The following is an 18209-nucleotide window of genomic DNA, read 5'->3' as shown; positions in this document are numbered from 1 at the left end:
CCGCGCCCGCCCCGCCGGGCTCCGCTCCCGCCGGGCTCCCCCCGCCCCCGGCGGGCAGTCCCCCGCCTCAGCCCCGCACACATCCGCGAGTCAGGGGCAGCGTTCCGAGGCAATCCTTGCCGCTGCAAATCCCCCGAGGCTTCTCTCCGCCAGAGCGTGGAACAAAATTGCCGGTTCCCCTGAGTTTTTGTCAGGCTGTGCTGGCGCTCGGGAGCAGGTAAGGCGGCTGCTGGCTGCCAGCGATCCCCGCTGCACTTGCAGCGAGCAGCAGGAGCCGGTGGAAGTGGGAGTGTGGTCTGCTCTTCATTAGGGAGGGGGGAACGGACCCTGGAGGTGATGCAGCGAAACACTTCTACTCCCTTGCATTGTGTTTGTCACAGATCACGGGCGCTCTCCTTTTATAACATTCACTTCAAGCATTCTCAAACCCAACCGGAATAAGTTCTGATCCTCCCCTTTAGTTTACATTGGGGTTGTCAAAGGATTAAATAAATGAAACTTTATTTGACCGTGGAGTTTACAGACCCTGGGATCCCTGCGCGCTCTGGCCTTATTCTAATTCTATAGCGGTAATTACCCTTCGTTTCTTTAAGTGCAATAGATTTATTGCCTTAGAGACTATGCACAGTTTGATTGAATTATTCATTTTTTTTTCTTTGGTGTAGACTGCATCTGGGGACTGATGTGACGTGTAGATTTTTTTTTCAGGAACAAAGGGAATGTGGAAATGAAAGAGAGAGGGAGAGAGAGGCTGGCAGATGTGATGAGATGCGGTGAAGGTGTATCCAGCTTGGCACTCCCACTCCTCTCTTCTCCTCTCATTGCAGCCCTGGGTGACTCTCAGGCTAACACAAACAGCTTTTCTTCCGCAGCCTGCCCTCTGTCACTGTAAGTACAACAGCCTTCTCTTATCAGCATGCAAATTCCAGCCACTCACTACCTTAGCCTGGTGTTTGCACTTTAGATTTACAGAGGGGACCTTTAAAATGAACTTTCCTAGACAGGAAGGGGGTTTCATGTCGAACTTGCTTTTATTTTCTTTGTAAAAGTTTATGTGGTTTTTCCAGTTCTCTCTTCCCCCCCCCCCCTTTTTTTTTTTTTTTTTTTTTGAACGGCGGGGGCGTGGAGCGGGGAGATTGTTGCTGCGGCTTTTCCCTTCACTATCAAGATGATGCACAGTTTAAAATGAAATTAAAATCTCCTTGATCCTCTTTCTGCCAAGACAATACATTTTGTTGGCAGATGACGCTGAAAGGAACTCAGAGTTTTTGTTTTCAGGCAGATCTTTAGCTTTGAGTGTTACAAAATGCAAACGTACCCTAAATTTGGAGGAGTTTGTCAGAGGTTCTTGTTCTAGGGTATCTCGGATCAGCTGATGGGTTTGCTTTTGAAGAAACGTGCAGTAATGTGCTTCTATCTAGTCTAACAAAACTTTTTCCCAATCGGATGATCAGGCTTTGACTTCTTTTCCTTTAGCTTTCTCTCAGATGCTGTTGATTATTCTGCAAAAGTTTCTCTGAACATCTTTAGCAAGCCTATAAAAAGCCTTCATTGTCGGACAGTGTCCGCAGAGGGAATTTATAAGCATGCCTCTTAATTGTCCGGCATTAACTGGGGAGACAGGACAGTTTAGAACTGGGTGAATGACTTTAAAAGTGAAAATTCTTGCCCTTTGAATCAAAAACTTCTGAGACTGTTCCGCCAACTCTCCAGGAGTTGCAGGTTTGCTGCTCCTGCTAAAGATGCGGTACGTACAACTTAGCACACAGACAGGTTGCCTCGCTTGTTGAATACTGCTTTACTCTAACGCGTTTAATGAGACACAGGGCACAAAATACCATGACAGCTGTGCACAGGTAAGTGCCCCGACGTGATGTGAGCGCCTGCCGTCCCTTCCCTGTGCAGGGACCCCCAGCAGGTCAGCATCCCTCCTCAACATCTGCCTGCGCTGCCTGGCTTTAGCCTTAATGAAGCCAAAAGCAAGGGCAGTAATTTCCAACGCGGTTTCTCGTCGTGGGGTAACACTAAAAGTAAAAGCGTCTTCTTGTTTCTCGGCACGTGTGGACGGATCCGCGCGGCGGGTGTTCCCTTATGCAAACAAAGAGGGAAGCACAATTTCCCCCGTGCAGCTCTCACGCACACACACACGCACATTTGCATACAATGCCCAAGGAATCCTCTTTTCCCGCCGCCGAGAAGTTGCCGCTCTCCGGCACTGTGAGTTACATCTGTAACTTAATTGATCACACAGGGGAAGCAACAAGCTGGAGAGCGTTCCTTGCGCTCCGCATGGGAGCGTGGCCGCATCCCTGCCGTGTCCTGCCCCAACCCAGTGTCATTCCCTGCACTGGAATTTCGGGAGTGCAGCGCGAAGCTCCCCCGATTTGGAGCTAGGTGGGCGGTTAGATTTATCTGATGCCTTAATTATCTCTTGTCCCATTCCCGCTTCGCATTTAATAAGGAAGACGCTATATTTGAGGAGTGCTTGGGGTTTTTTTCCCTTTCTGTCTCTTGGAAGAAAAAAACTTCCAGTAACAAATTGCTGGAGTTGCAAACTGAGGCAGGATATTCTTCCTTGTATTCTGATTTATAAGTCTTTTCTTACGTAGCTAATTTTAAATTTTTTTTCTTTTTGCGCGCCAAAGCTACACTAGTTGTGCAAAAAGTCAAGGTGTTTCCTTTACTTGAAGCAGGTTTAAGTGTGTTACAAGGAAAGCGTTAGTGGTCAATCACGGGAATTCTTATTATTAAAGATTAAAAAGGACAGAGCAACATCTCGAAAGGCAGCTATTTACTGCTGTTAATTCCACACACCGGGTAACTGCAGCAAGGTGAATACTTTGAATTAGCCGAACGCAGGTGAATACAAACTCACTATTTACAATCATACAATTTCTCCATGTCTCTGAATTTCACTTTTATAGTGTCTTTTATTAAAATTAAAAGAATGTATGGAAAATTAGCTACTGTGCCCTCATCCAGCTAATCTGATGATAAAGCTTTACTGGATAATTATAAAGTTCTATTTCAAGGTGTTTGCTACTTGCCAAATAGGACTTGGTTACTCCTTTTATTGTAGTGGAATTGCCAAATTCCCTGTACAGAATAGGTCCACTATTCTGAGAGGTTCTGACTGACAACTCATTTTCTCTGAACTCGACTCGAGAGGGCTAATAGCACCTCGGATAGCAAAGGTAGAGGATGCAACGTGCATGACTCCAGCAGTGTGTCGAGTTTTACAGCTTGTTAACAAAATGAAACGGAGCCAGGTCAGATCTGTCCTGTGCCATCGCGTTAATGCTCAATTTTCATCACGTCCTTCTGAAGCCAGGTTCATTCGCAGTGGGGCTGAGTGTGCTTCTGGGTCTAACCTAGTCTGCAAGTTTCTGCTTGAGAGAGAAGGAAAGCGAAATCAGGCTCTCTCCTCGTGTTTTTGGCCTCTATAAGTTATGAAGCTATTTTAAAATTAAAAAGTTTGTCTGTTACTAACTGTTCCAGGCGCCTTCTGGAAAATGGGGAGAAAGTGCCAAAAATACAGAGATGAATCAACAACTTCTCTCTCTCTCTCTCATTTTGTGGGCTTGAGGTTGCTTTCCGCACTCCCATCTTAACAACAGTTTAGCCTAGGTGTGAATAATATCAAAAGAGGGAGACGTTCGCTCTGCAGCGCTGTTTGCCCACCTGATCTGCGGGCCCCTGACAGTTTGAAAGACTCTTTTATGTTTACCTTTGGAATGCAAAAATACAGCAGGGAGACTTTCTTGGGTTTGCAGTACTCTGCCACCGGTTGATTTTTCTCCACAGCTCCTTATAGTTTTCCCTTCTTTCTCCCAGATCTCCCCCCCCTCCCCAATTAGCACTTCCAAGAGAGCGTGAGTTCCTAAATTGGTATTCAAGCTGATATTCCAGTCCTTATCTGTTGCCTTTTGGTAGGCAGAGAGAGGGATATTTATATATTGCCGCTGCTAAAATTTCTCGTCGTCGCCACGAGAATCCCAACTTCAGCTCGAGTCCGTCCTAAATCAGTTTTCCTCTCCGGCCATACCTGTCTTTCCCTTTTCACTGCGCTCACGTTTTACCTCTCTGCTGAATCCATCACTAAATAGTTGGTGGACTCTGAGTGCCTTCTCCTGCCTCCTCTCCCCCGGGTCCCCGTAGCCGGACTCCCCATCTCTAGTGTAATTTATTTATACTTTCCATCTTTCCATTTAATATATATTTTTTTTTTTTTTCTTTTTCTTCCCCCTCCCGGCCGTGCTGTGGGATCGGGCTCTTCAGAGTCCCATTTATCAGCTGTCAGTAAGCGCTTGCTGAGTACTTCCCTCTCGCCGTCCCCGCTCCCTCCCCACGCCGCCAGCCCTTCCCTCCTCCTGCACATCGTCTTTCTCCAGTTTTTTTTTTTTTTTTAAATTTTATTTTTTTTCTGGTGTATCCCGCGAGCCGGCAGGACTCTCCCGGCGTGTGTGTCCCCAGGCAGCGCGGCGGGCGGAGGGAGGGCGGAGGGCGGTCCGGCCCCGTGTGACACGGCCACCCCCCCGCGCCCCCCGGCCCCGCGAACCGGCTCCCCCGGGACCCCCCCGCTCCCCCTCCTCCTTTTCCGGCCCCCGCCCCGCCCTCGCACCCCCTCCCCGGTAACTTTCTAGTACCTTTCCTCACCACTCCGGGCAATCAGTGGTCATTAGCGAGAGCGGAGCGGTGTAGGGTTTCATGTGTCTAATGGCCCTGTGAGTGGTGATAGCTGCGCGGGGATGCGGCTGGCAGCCCGCGCCGATTTCACTTTCTGTTTTGTGCTCACTTTCTCCGCAGTTGTTGCTCTCCCCGCTCGCTCCCAGCCTCTCTCTCTCTCTCTCTCTCCCTCCCTTCCCCTCTCCCTCCTCTCTCTCTCTCCCTGTGTTGTCTCATCTTGCCTGTGCTGTCTGGGCGGGGGAGCCCTGCCTCCTTTTGCCTTCCTCAGATCAATGCCCTGGCCACTCACTTTCTGATGTTGCACGACGGGAAATGCTTTGAATACTTACGACATGGCCGCTCACATTGATTGCCAAGATTGACAGCAGTAACCATCGCCTTCACTTGTTTCAGGAGGAAAAAAAAAAAAAAATGAACCTGATTGTAACCAAATCTCCAGGCAACCCATCCGCAAACTTCTAACGATCGGGATCCTGCACATCCATGGCCCGGAGAAACACCAGCAGACTCTAGTTCATTTATTTTATTTTATTTCATTTTATTTTACCGAATTACTACCCATTTATTCCTCTCCCCCTCCCTCCAACTCCCCTTCACCTACTTCCCCCCCTTTTTTTTTTTTTTTTTTTAATGAAAATTACCGAAGCGCGTTGCAAAAAAAAAAAAAGGAGGCTCTCCCAGTGCTTTGTGCCACACTGGATCCCGAGGAGGTAACCAGGAAAACCAGCCCTATTGTGTTGTATACCTGTTGTTTGCTGTGGTGTGTAGTGCTGCGTGGCTTGGTGGCGGTGGCGGTGGTTTAATGGGTTTTCGCTGGATTTATGTTGCTTTGCAGGAGAGAATCCGGTTCCCCCTGCGCTGTCTTTAATGGGTTATTAGTTGCAATTGAGTGAAGCAGCAGCGTCCGGAGATAGATCTGTTGTTTAGCTTTTAACATTGCTGAATTCACCCTTTCCTTTCCCCCGCCCCCCCCTGCACGATTATTTACTTTTATATCACGAGGGTGTTGTGTTTCTATTTCTTTCTTTTTTTTTTCTTTTTTTTTTTTTTTCCCTTTTCTTTAGGGAAAAGTAGTTACAGTCTCGTCCCCATGCGAGTTTCCGGGGCTGTTTGAATCCCGAGGTTTCCGAGACGTTAAGGGACCCCAGTACCTTGAAATCACAACACTTTCTCATCCTTCCCGAGTAGAGTTTATTTTAAAATGTAGTGACAGATCAGCGCTGTATTTTAAGATCACCCACGGCAGGCGAACACATGGTGCGGGAAGATATTGTACGTAAGGAACTAACACGAGAGGGAGAAAGAGAGGAAAAATAAAATCCGAAATAAATCTTTGCGAGCGGAGCGCTGCTGTCATTGCTCCGAAGCGCTCGCGTGGGTTTCTCCTGGCGGATAACCCCGAGAGACGCGGGATGGAGCAAGGCGAAGGGAGTTTAGTGGTGCCTGTAGGTTCTGCGCGAAGTTTGAGGTGGGTGAGTGTTTGAAGTTGGCCAGGGACGGCTGCGGGGAGCACACAAAGCTGCGGGAGCGGCGGCCATACCGCGCTCGGCCACGGCGCGGCGCTGTCCCGAGGAGCCGCCGCGCTGCGCCGCCGCCTTATCTCTCCCGGCAGAGCCTTTGGATAAAGTTATAGCGAAAACTTTAAAATCGATATCGCGCCCTAATTTGTGATACACGGGGAGGGGGGAAGAAGGCAGTCCATCATCTGAGAGCTCTGTTTACACCCGGGGAAGGGGAGATGCGTGCCGCTTTGTGGCAACAGTCGACTTGGGATTTCTTGCTGCCTTAGCTCTTTGCCGGAGGTCATGCAAATCGACCTTAAAAGAATGCATAAGCCATAAATTAAAATAAACCCTTAGCCAGAGGCTGATCCATAAGTAGACAATACCTAACCTGGACAAAACGGCTTCCGTTGCGAGCTGAAAAAAAGAATAGTGCCTAAACTAAATGCAAAGTAAGTTTTCAGGAAGTATTTAACTTACTATTATTACTGTTATTCTTCTTTTAAAATAAAATAGTGGCAGTTGCAACAAGCTAGCGCAGCTGTTTATAGGCGGTGCTGCAGGATACGAGTGAGGCAAGGTGTGTCTGCTGGAGAGCTTGCTCTTTTCCTGGGTTTCACTACCTTCGAAGCTGTTGATTTTTTAATTTTGGATTGGGGATAAGAAGCCTCTTTTACCGTACAAGCAATTTGATGTTTTATCTCGGGTAATGCTGAAGAGTTCATGGCCAAATCTGGGCTGCCTGCAACTGTCACATGCGCGCACACAAGCTGTGTCTGTATATAATAGTCTCGGGTCTTGTTTTTTTTCCCGCAGTTTTTGACAATTGTTCCATTCATGATCCTGAAAGGAATCATCAGTGGGAGCTAATGAGTGTGCCTCTGCGGCTTGCCCTGCTCCGGGGAGGAGCGGGCACGGCGCTGCCCGCTCGTGTAATGCATGCACGCGTGTACCGGCGGCGGGGTCGCGGCTGGGTGTAGATACGTGAGAGGCAGAGCGGCTAGGCGTGATGCGAGCAGGTACTTCCACGCGTGCAGCGCCAGCCCAGCCGCCACAGCGTGTCCCCGGGCCGGCAGCCCCCGGCCGCGGCCCGAGCCGTGCGGCGCGGCGAGCCCGGCCAGGGCCCGGAGGTCACTGCCAGGCAGCCCTCCCGGCCAGCCGAGCGCTGTCTCCGCTTCCTGCGGGCCGTCTCACCGTGGGGTTTGCTGCGGTTTTGTTGTTTTTGAAAGGACGGGAAGGAGTGAAAGTGGCACCGTGAAAGGACAATTAGTGTTGTGTCTGAGTGGCCGGGGTGGGGGGAAGGGGGGCCGCAGGGAAAGGCAGCCCGGTGGGAGCCTGGGGACGGCAGATTAGTGCTGTCCCAGGGGTGTTTCCCAAAAACAGAGAGGTGAAACTTTCTGTGATAGAGTAATATATCTTCGCCTGCTGTTTGTAGATAAGGTATATGTTTATTAAGCAAATTTAAATAGCCTTTGGCGCACGAGCGGCACTTTGTTCCCACTGCTCTCTTTTACCCTCATTTTAACATTTTTTGCCATTTCCACCTTCAGTGCTGATCGTGAGGACAAGAGAACACTTCTATCCAGTCCTCAAGCAGAGTCTGGAGTCCAAAAATTAACGAATTTCCCTTTCTGCATTCGTGTAATGGAGCAATTTTGAAACCTGTTTTGAGACTTCGACTTGACTTGACTTGTTTTATTGACGTGCTTGTGCCCACTCATTTAATTAAGCCATTATAATACCATAAAGTAAATAATAAGAATGAATGTGAGATATGTGCATGTAGCATGCCATTATATACAGATATTTCCCTGGAAAAGACCCTTTAAAAAACTTTTTTTCAGCACCCCACGATTCTTTGGCAAGATCTTATTGCAGGTTTTTGTTTTGAGCCAGGATATTTCGTGGGTTTCTGTGCTCATGACGTTACATGCACACTACGCTTGGAATATAAACAGCAAGCGTACCTAGCAGCTCGTTCTAGTAAAACTAAGGAATAATTATTTATAGTGAGTACATTTAAAAGAAAATAATGAGGTCATTTGGAGTATGCTGCAGTTTGAAGTAGCTCGACACCTGGCAGAAACTACATACGCGTTTTCTTCAGACTCTGCACTATCCATAACTTTTCCTTATAATACATTCTTGTGTTAAGTGAGAAAGGCTGTTTGTAAAACAATCCCCTGGCTGGTTCCAGTGTTGGGTGAAGCTGATCCTGTAATGGCATTTTGTTTTGAACAGTTGCTGTAGTTGAAGTTCCCTCATAAGGTAAGGTGGCACTGGGTCTGAAAGGAGGTCCAAATGCCACATTTATAATTAGACTGCCAATTCAGCACATTGTATCTATTGCTATACAGGGATATACTGCTGTGTCTGGTCTCTCAATAGACTGTATTCAGAATTAGCCAATTCAACTGCTTAAACTTTGGAGTCAAATTTAGAATAGGCAATGAGAGAAGGAAAGAAAGAAAACAATAATGCTTTCTTTTTTCCCCTCAGCTAGCTATTAAAAGCCAAAGAATATACGGAAACCAACCCAGGCACTGCTCTTGGAAGCCCTGCACCGAGTGCAGGCTGGCCAGCCTCGCCTGCAAAACCATTTTGAAGCGCGCTTCTGCGGGGGGAGGGGAAGGTGAGCCCTGGGCATCGCTCCCAGCGCAGCTCTCCAGGCCGCTTCCCGGGCTTGCCGGCCGCCCGCAGCCGGGGGAGGGGGCGCAGGGCCGGCCGGCCGGGAGAAGCCCAGCCCAGCCCAGCCCAGCCCTGCTCTGCCCTGCCCCGGCCGGGGACCCTGGGCTGCAGCGCCCGGCCCCGCAGCGACCCCCGGAGCCGCCGATAGCCCGCGGGCCCGCAGGGTTCGCCCCTCGGCGGGGCGGGAGCGGGAGCGGGAGCGGGAGCGGCCCCGCCGGGCTCCGGCCGCCGCGTCTGCCCGCCCTGCGCCCGGCCGGCCGCTCCCGGCTCCTTCCCTCCTGTCACTCTGCTTGTGCCGCTCGCTCCGGCTCCCCCGGCCTCCTCCCCGGCAACTTTAATTCATTCAGCGATGAGCGTCTAGGAGGCCCTTTGCTCGGCAGTCTCGCATCCTCTGCTAAACGCATTATTTTCTCCCTCCTCCCTGCAGCTCAATGCTCCGTCTCGGTACTGCTGGGAGGCTGAGCTGGGCTGCCTCAGCTCTCCCTCGGTTTCCTTCTCTGCTAGATCGCAGGGTGCAAGCCAGTGCCATGTGTATAACACGGCATAAAGGCAGCGAGACAGATGGCTGTCTCTCCCTGCACGTTCCCGACTCTCCGCTCAACTTATGTAACTGCTGCTTTTTTTCCTTTTTGCGTTTACACACCGGGGAAAGGGACAAGAGAAACAAAGTGCAGCCCATCAGTTTCGCTGGTAAGGCCGCAAGTGCCTGACTTGTAGAAAATAATAGCTGATGTCCAAAGTTAGTTGCCTTCACTTGTCAGTTTGATTTTGTTCACAAGTGGGAACTGCCAGTGCTTGTTCCCTCTCCAGTGGTTTTTAATATGTGGCCAACAACTGTTCGTGGTCACTTTCCGCCGAACTTCTGCTCAACAGGAAAAAAAAAAGTCTCTTTGGACATGTTTTTTGCATCTTTGATCGTATTTTTAGTCCAAAGTATCCACATATCCCTGCAGTACTTGGAGGCCTTGAAATATCTTGTGGTAATAAAGGCCAGAGCTTTGCATGATGATAGCAATAACAAATACTTCTTTTTTTCTCAGTTGGCATTACAAAGTTTCTTTACTCCTCTTTTATCTAAACACTAAACACTGTGATCACCTTGGGAGATACCACTCCAGGAAGCTGATCCATTAATCTTTTACACTTGGGTTGATTTCCCCCTTGGAAGTGTATAGATCCCACTCCAAAGGCTTCGGTTTATTTATTTATTTATTTACTTCTCAGGGTAGAAATTACTTCAGAAAGAGAAGCCAGGATACACTTTCCTTTCCACCCCATGCAACGCGATGTTGTATATTTCCTTTTTTCCATAGTGCCACTTTAGAGATCAGCGGGCTGGCTTGGCAGACCTTGCGTGCGATGGCTAAAGTTTTCAAAATTATGTAAATAGGGGTGTTTGTATGTATGTGAACTATGTCAACTGCAGCGACACAGTGACGTATTGTAAAAACATTTCAGTTCGTACAGTAAATCACAGAGGCAGAGCCTTGAAGCATTTCTGCGTGGTGTCAGAACCTGGGAGAGAAGTGCTGCTGTGTGATGTATTCAGTAGTTCACACAGAGCTTGCTCGTCAAGTAGCAGCAAAAACCACAAAGGTGTATGTTTCAGGTTTGTACAGTAGCAAGCTGATTTCTGTTCATCTCTTTCAGTGTCTTTTTGTGTGATTTTCATTTACACAATTTTCTGTTTTTCCTCAGGTAGAACAGCAAGAATGGGAACTTTTAGGGGACTTATTACCAAACCACAGAAACTGAATTTTCTTTTATATTATATGATCTGTTCAGAATTTTTTAGACACACGATTCTCCCACAGTATGTACCTGTACATGTGTCATTGTAGGCCATTGCATTGTATTATGAAACCAAAAAAATACCATAAAATCCTATCATTAGTAAGGTTGTGTACTGGACTGGTGTGATGTCTGTATGAAACATCTGACTAGTTTTTTAGGTGTAGTTCTGCACAGGAGGGAGAGATCTGATAGACATATTTGCTGGAAAGCAGCCGATTTCAACAGTGATAAAACTGGATAATTACATGTTCCCAAAGCCTTTTCAGAACAGAAGTAGGTGTTCTTTTAAAACATTATTCTGTGGCAACAACAAATATTTGTGACATCATTGTAAGAGATTTCCTGCCAATTTTTAGTTTTCTGTCTTTCAGAAAGTCTAGAGTTCTTTGGAACTCGTGAAACTGCTACAGATACCCTTCGTATATTCAAGTATTCAGTGAAGTTTTAAATAATTCTCTTTCAATTAGTACAACAGGAACCTGAAAAATGGATTTTCTCTTAAAGAAACAAGAATCAGTACATAGACATTTCTCTCCTCCTTTTGTATATTTTAAAATACCCATATGAGTTTCATGTTTACTGTTTTGTCTTTTTAAATTAAGAAGAAAAAACCCAGTGTCCTAAGCCCAAAAATCTTTGCTTAGAAATTAGTTCAATCAAATATTTCTTGAACCTTGTGAATTGGAAAGAGTAAGATAAAATTGGGTATATTGTTAAACTTGGTTAATCAGAGTAATTCATTTATAGCGCAGAATGAATCAATTGATGTTTTTTGAAGTCAGGCAAAACATTCCATCAAGTTAATGTGTTTGAGGGTATCATATCAGGGACAGACAGGTACTAGCAGTGATAAAAAACAGATAACCTGCAACAAAATGATTTACAGATGGGTTATTATCATCTATAGTGAGGTTATACAGATCATATTCTTTGGAAAAAGAGAATGTAATTCTATAGAGCTAGGAGAATTATCCAAATAGGTCTGAATATTTAATGTTTTTTCTGAGTGACTAGTAGAATTTGTCAAAACAAAATTTTTTAGCCTTCTTACGGGCAGCATATTAATGTAAGATACAGGAAAGTACTGGCTTTGTATTTTAAGTATTTTTATGTTTATTTTACCTGTTTGGTAAAGTGAAGCTTGGGAAATGTTTTGCTTTTTCTTGTGTGAACTTTGTAGTGCATACCTTTAAAATATGTTCAAGAATGTAGCATCCAAATTTAAAAAAAAAAAAAGTGAAAAGTTTGATGTTTGTGATTTATTAGATTTCAGAACCCATTCCATACAGCAAGTGGCTGAGTTGTATCTCTTCCATCGGTGGTAAGACAGGATGTCATTTAAATATTTTTTCTTTCTTCTTGAGCTAGACAGAAAGGTGTAGTCAATTGTGTCTCTAGTCACTGGTAGACTGACATAAGGCAATAGGAAACTCTAAAACCTCAGAGGTGCAGTATTGATTTGATTCCTAACTGCAAATCCTTCATATCATTGCTCCAAATATCTAACTTTACACCAATATTACCCATTCTTTTTATAGTGACACCATGCTTAGTAAAAAACTTCTAAGCACCGAGGTCAGGTGTTGAGATTGGATTCTAGTTTATTTTTTATGAATCAGATAAAGATTTCTGTGCATGAGACCGTATGTGAAGATGAGAGAACAAGAACATTTCCATATCAAAGGCAATATATCTGAGGCTGCATAGTAATTAAAATGCAGTGGTTTGGACTCTGTGCACTAGCACTTACGCAGAGCGTTGTTGGGACCTTGTGCAGCATGCAGGCGGTTGTCTCTCGCATACTTCTAGAAATATACTTATAATTTTGTACAAACATTTATGCCAGTCCACACTTTTCTGTGGATAATTTGTATTTCATCCAAACCATTCAAAGTAGAAGTTATTTTTTGAGCAACCCCCTCATTATGGCTTTTGTGCATCAACTATTTTTATTCTGGTTGTTTGTATTTCCTCTTACCAGAATGATGGCTTGTTTATAGTCATATTTTTTTGTGTATTTCTCTAAGACCCCTTCCATATACCGCTGAAATTTTACGACTTGCATAAAATCTCTTGTATTAGAAACAAAAATGCTAATATCTTTTCAGATTTATTGAAAATGCTGTGATTTCTTACATACCATACTTCATGGCAAATTAAATGCATGTGCTGGAACATAATATTTTTAATGGAACAATATGTGTTTACTAATTCCAACTAACTGTTACACAGCATAAGGAGAATTTATATATTACTCTGAGGACCTGCCATTGTGGGAAAATTGACATAAAATACTGCAGGATGCTCCCTATCTGGAAACTGCTCTGGAATAAATATGACTCGAATTCCTGAGTGGATCACCCTGAGCTGTTCCGGAAGGGCTGCTGTTGAATTGTTTACTTCACAAACTGTATTGGTCACTGTCCCATTGCGGAGGAGGCAGAGAGTTCTGCAAGTTTCCTCATTACTCAGAGATGCTCGTTCCACAGAGGCTCTGTCCATTAATGCTCCAGAACTACTGAGGTGAAGCTTTTAGGAAATCTTTGTACTTAAACAGATGTTTGCACTGTGATTGTGTTGCAGCGATCATGCAGCCTTGGTTTTGTCCCGTTTTAGGTGATGATTGATGGATGTATCCATGGTTAGTTTGAGCTGGAATGCCAGCCTTTCAGAGACTGTTCTGCTGCTTTTTACATCTGTGATACTGCTGTGGATGGGCTTGTTCCACTGAGCTCCTGACCATTTGTGGTTAGTGAAAACCCATGGTATTTTTGCCCAAGTGAGGGGGTTAACCTCAGTGTCATGGCCTAATTCCAGCTAAGATAGGATGGAGTTGCCCATCTACATTCTTCTAGCTTTAACAGGCCCAGTTAATCCTCAGTTCCTTTCCTCAGTGCAGTAGTTGTGCTAAGGACACTCACAGCATTTTACCTCAGAAGGACCAAATCCACCTGTTGAAGCAATGGGTGGAACCACATGAGGACTCAGATTTTGGAAGCTTTCTGGATAAGAGGGGTGCTCTGTGTCTGACTGGCTTATTGTTATTAGAACGAACATTTTGAAGGATTTGATGTATATGGAATTTGAATGTTGAGCTATTTCAGAGGAATATTTTGATATAATTTGGTATTTGACAGATTCTCAGCTGGTATAAGCCAGTGTAACTCTGTTTACTTAAGCAGGAGGGTGCCGTTTTGCTCTAGCCACAATCACATTCCTTAGGCCATGATGCAGTTCCTTTGGGGTTCAATGGAAAGAACTTTTTGTGACTGCGTGGGGAGGGGGCTTGCATGCCAAGGCCCAGTTTGCACTGGATTATCTGTATAGAATAATTTGGTGCCAATCAGGGTGCAATCAGGTTTGCTTATGTGATGTTTCTTATGGCTTTAGGATGACATTAACAGGAATTCATGTCACATAAATGACATGTTAAATCAACTGTCCCTCCATATCTATTTTCCAGCAGGTCTTCTGGTACAGTATATTATACAGCATGTGGGGGTTCTGGCTTGCTGGCTTCCTGTAATTGTGGGGACTGTGGCTGTGTATTTTTCTTTCTTTGTTTTTCTTTCATTCATACCTGATTGGCTGAGGACAGATTATCTTCTTGCAGGTCCTTTCATATTTTTCATCTGCGAAGGGATTCATGTAGGCTGCTGCAGTGGGAATGTACTGTATTCAACCTTTCATGCAAATATGTGTAGATATGCACGTGAAATTTTTTTAATGTCCCTAAGTAGTTGTGTTTCTACATATTTTTGGTAGTGATTTTGTTGTGGTAGTTTCTACGACTGAAATTTAGTATTCACCTCTGATTTACATGCATTCTTACATTCTGCTATCTCTGTCTTTCTCATTGCTTAACCAAAAGGTCAAAGATGAATTCCAGGAAAACCCTTTCATGATTTCTGGTTGCCTTCCATAGGCTCTAGTTCCCATTATGTTACCTGCTTTTCCACATGGAAATTACAGTGCCCATGGTCTTTCTCTTTGGAATTTAAAATGGAATCTTCTTTTATTTCAAAACACATTAGTTATGATCAGCTTTTCACCTTGATTTCATGAGCTAGAAGGTAGTAGACTGGTGTTGAGATGGGATGATGGCTACACAGACTGTGAGGAGTCAGTTTGGAGAGGAGTAGTGAGATGGAAAAATGTGAAACAGAAGAGCCCAAGAAAGAAAGGTATTGCCACTTAATGCTCTAAAAAAGAAGTAAGACAAAGCATATTCTCATTCAGGTGTGTCTCTGTGCTTACCCTCAATGCCCAACCTAGACTTTAAGGTGCCAAGTCTGCTGTGTATTCAAGCAGTTCGATGAGCTCCTGTTCCCTGCTTTACAGATCTTCCCTCAGTCTTTGGTAAAAGCCAAAACGCTTTTCTTTCCTTGCTGGTCTACAAAGTCTTTCCTCCTGGTTTGTGTTCTCCTTCAGTCAGTGAAAATTCTCATTATTTTTGACTCCTCCACTGCCTCTAGACAAGAACGATTCAATCTGTGATGTTTCAGAATGTAACAAAAACTCTGACTAGCAGCGGCAGTGCAGCTATGCCGGGGTGTGTTTCAGGGCAGCCACGCTGCCATGTGTTTTACGGGCTGCATGGGTGTGCCCACTAACAGTTGATTTGAAAACACAATTGCACAACACTCTGTGATGGAATGGGATCAAATTACAAACACAAAGCCATCACAATGGTGTAAAAGTGAAAGACTTGGAATACTGTGAGTGTTGTACAGTCTTCTCAGGGAAAATGTGTATGGGAGAGTTAAAATGTACCTAAAGAGTAATTACTGAGGATTAGCTGAAGGTTCTAATTTATGAAGTCCTCCCTTGGACAGGTTGAATTAAATTTTTCACAATGTGAGTGTAACATAACCAAACCCAAAAGGAACAGGAGGAAACTGTTTTGCTGAATTGTTTGTATGTGTGATTTCTGTTAGAAGTGCAAACTTCAAGGCTTAAGCTGTTGCTGTTTCTACTTCTGATTGATTCCCCCCCTCCATCCCAGTCAAAATGGCACAAAAATGCCTAGGATAACCAATAAGCCAGTAAGACTCAAATACAGCCCCGAATTGATTTTGATTGCCATGTTCCTGTTGTGGAGGACTTTTCTATTTCACTAATTCAGCTTGGGATGATTAGATAAAGAAGGTGAAGGCTCGTTTCCCCTCACACTGGTGAAGCGTGGCTCCCACATGATACTTCCTGTCTCTCACATATTGTCCCTTCAGTATCAATAGCAACTGGATGCAAATCAGGGTGGCATCTGCTAGTTTGTTTTCAGCTGACCGGGCTAAACAGCACATACGGAATTTACCGCCAGGAGGCTGTGACCTCATCACAGACAAGTGACATTCCCACAAGTAGGTAATGAAGCACCCCTATTGAGTGTAGCTGAAGTCCAAATCCTCAGTAGAGTTATTACATATTCAGTTTAAACAGCTCTCCCAAACTTTAAAGCTGTCCCTTGATTTTTTTTAAATCCACTCACTGTTGTAGCTGGAAAGGCAGCTGTCGCTGGTCTCTGCTGATGCCACACTGTGCTGAATTGGGCCTTCTTGAAAGTGTGTGGGAGAAAAGAAGAGATGAAAAAACAAAGGGAGAGGAAGAGGAGGGGAAGGGATATGAAAGGACAAAGATGGGAGGGAAGAGTGTGTGAATGTGTAGTTTAATTGAACTGAATAGCGACCGTAATGCACGTATTGCTGTTGAACACACATAGAGAATTTTTGTAGTCACATAGTATGTGGATATAACTTGATATATGTAAATTTTTAAAACCTCTCTATATAAATGGTGTAATGGTGTCTTCTAAAGAAGATAACATGCAGTGATTGAAGAAGTTCCTTTAGTGCTTACTGTATTCAAGGCTGAACTTCTTATTCCTTTTCTGTTGCACATTAAATTATTCACAGAAAATTCTTTGGGACTCAAGTTATCTGTCCTTGCTGTCTGAGAAAATGTAGGTTTCTGGGAAAGATTTGAGTGGATCAGTTTGGTCATTTCAGTCTCTTTTAGCAAGTGTACATAAATGTTATTTATATGATTAGCCCATAAATGGTTAGCATGAATAGTAAACATTTCTGTGTTTTACTGATCATCCTAACAGCTGATTGATGGCAAATATTTTTGAAAGGATTTACAGATTCTAGATGATCAGCATAAATTAGTAATCCCAATACACTTGCACACCAAGTTGTGGTCTGAATGTCGGATGTGAAACGGGATTGTATTTTTTATGTCCTTTTGATCTTGTTAGTGATGAAGTTTTGAGACTACCTAAAAGCAAAGCAGAAGTGAAATAGATGCTTTAGAATCTGAAGTAGTTTCTGGGGATGGGAAGGGAGGGAGAATACTTGAATGAGAGGAAACAAGAGGGGCAAAAGGAAGAAAGAGGATAGGATGAGAAGCAGAGAGACAGGAAAAAACCCTAGGATGTGTGGGGGCAAATCAGAATTAGTGGTTGCAGCCTTTCAAAGCATACCTAATTACTTTATTCTGCTTCTTCACTTAGGCTCTTGCACTTTCCAAGAACTGAGGATGAGATATCAAAATCAGCACTTTTGTCACTCACAATCAAATGGGATATTAATTGAGGTTAGAGGGGGAGTAATGATTGAACAGCTGTTGATAACTGGAATGTACAACCTCCAGAACTGTGAATATTGTGTTATGTAAAAGGGAAAAAGAGTTTTTCTGTCTTCTCAGTTTTCTGGAAAATAGTGCAGTTCTTGTACTTTTAGCAAGAAGTTTTTTTGGACTTCCTGTGACAGACAGTTCTTTTAGAAGAGCTGGACCATGGCCTGCAGCCTTCCAGCTGTGTGTGGTAGGCTGGGCTGGGCCCATGTTTCAATAACTGAGATGCAGAGGTAACAAACAGGGAGCCAGTCCAAAAATACAAGAAATGCAAAGCTTTGTCAGGAAAGACATCGAGCCACTGAAACTTCCAGAGGAGGATCTTTATACCCTCAATGTTTCTTCTAAGAGTGCCCAAGGTTAGCAGGATCATTCATTACTGTGGCTTCATTGGAATTCTTAAGCACGTAAAAAAAAGCCACGGAGCATATTAATGCTTTTTCTTGGTGAATGCTGTGGACCAGCAAATGGATCCCCACAGCAAAGTTCCATCTAGTTAAAGCTGCTAGATCGTGGCAGCCAACTGTCTGATTATTTTAGGATCACTCTATGACTGGTTATGCATGTTCACTATTTCATTTCTATGCCACAGTGTAATACAGTTGTCCAAATGAGGCACAGCAGCCACTGCACAAAATAGCCTTCCACAATTTGTTTCAAATCTTGTTTCTGACATAAAGGTGCATGTGGTTCATTCTATTCTATTCTATCTAAAGTTCTCTGTACAAATACTCACTTGATTAATGTGTCAGGATCTTACGAAGCTTTTTTAAAATTCAGATTATAATAAAATGACTTTACTTCTGTTTAAAAATATTAAGTATTTCAGAGCTTTTTGGTTTTTTTCAATGAATAGGGCCCTGAATTAAAAAGAAAAAAAAGCAGAACATTAAACAAACAACCCCT

At 44.4% G+C, this 18209-nt stretch overlaps 1 protein-coding gene and 2 long non-coding RNA genes across 6 annotated transcripts in view; 1 reads left to right on the top strand and 2 right to left on the bottom strand.

Annotated features, from left to right (window-relative positions):
- Positions 1 to 730: 730 nt before the first annotated feature.
- SOX6 (SRY-box transcription factor 6) overlaps positions 731 to 18209 on the top strand; it is a 366784-nt gene continuing 349305 nt past the window's right edge. The window contains exon 1 of one of the 4 annotated variants that reach the window (XM_085063213.1): positions 731 to 888. The gene's annotated coding sequence lies outside the window, so the exon portion shown is untranslated. Of the gene's footprint in view, positions 889 to 4989; positions 5397 to 6501; positions 6641 to 7140; positions 7208 to 18209 lie in introns of those variants that run through there. The other 3 variants (XM_085063212.1, XM_085063211.1, XM_085063215.1) reach the window with 3 other exon arrangements.
- Positions 2667 to 4856, bottom strand: LOC146436717 (uncharacterized). The gene is made up of 2 exons (XR_014852760.1): positions 4647 to 4856; positions 2667 to 3386 (listed from the first exon to the last, which is right to left on the bottom strand). It is a non-coding gene; the product is annotated as an uncharacterized LOC146436717 (long non-coding RNA).
- On the bottom strand, positions 5854 to 6807 carry LOC146436716 (uncharacterized). The gene is made up of 2 exons (XR_014852761.1): positions 6669 to 6807; positions 5854 to 6503 (listed from the first exon to the last, which is right to left on the bottom strand). It is a non-coding gene; the product is annotated as an uncharacterized LOC146436716 (long non-coding RNA).

The sequence above is a fragment of the Lichenostomus cassidix genome, chromosome 5, assembly GCF_008360975.1.
Source record: "Lichenostomus cassidix isolate B80296 chromosome 5, HeHo_3.0, whole genome shotgun sequence".
NCBI classification, from domain to species: domain Eukaryota; kingdom Metazoa; phylum Chordata; class Aves; order Passeriformes; family Meliphagidae; genus Lichenostomus; species Lichenostomus cassidix.
The sequence above is the reverse complement of the archived record's forward strand: the minus strand, read 5'-3'. Positions and strand labels throughout refer to the sequence as shown.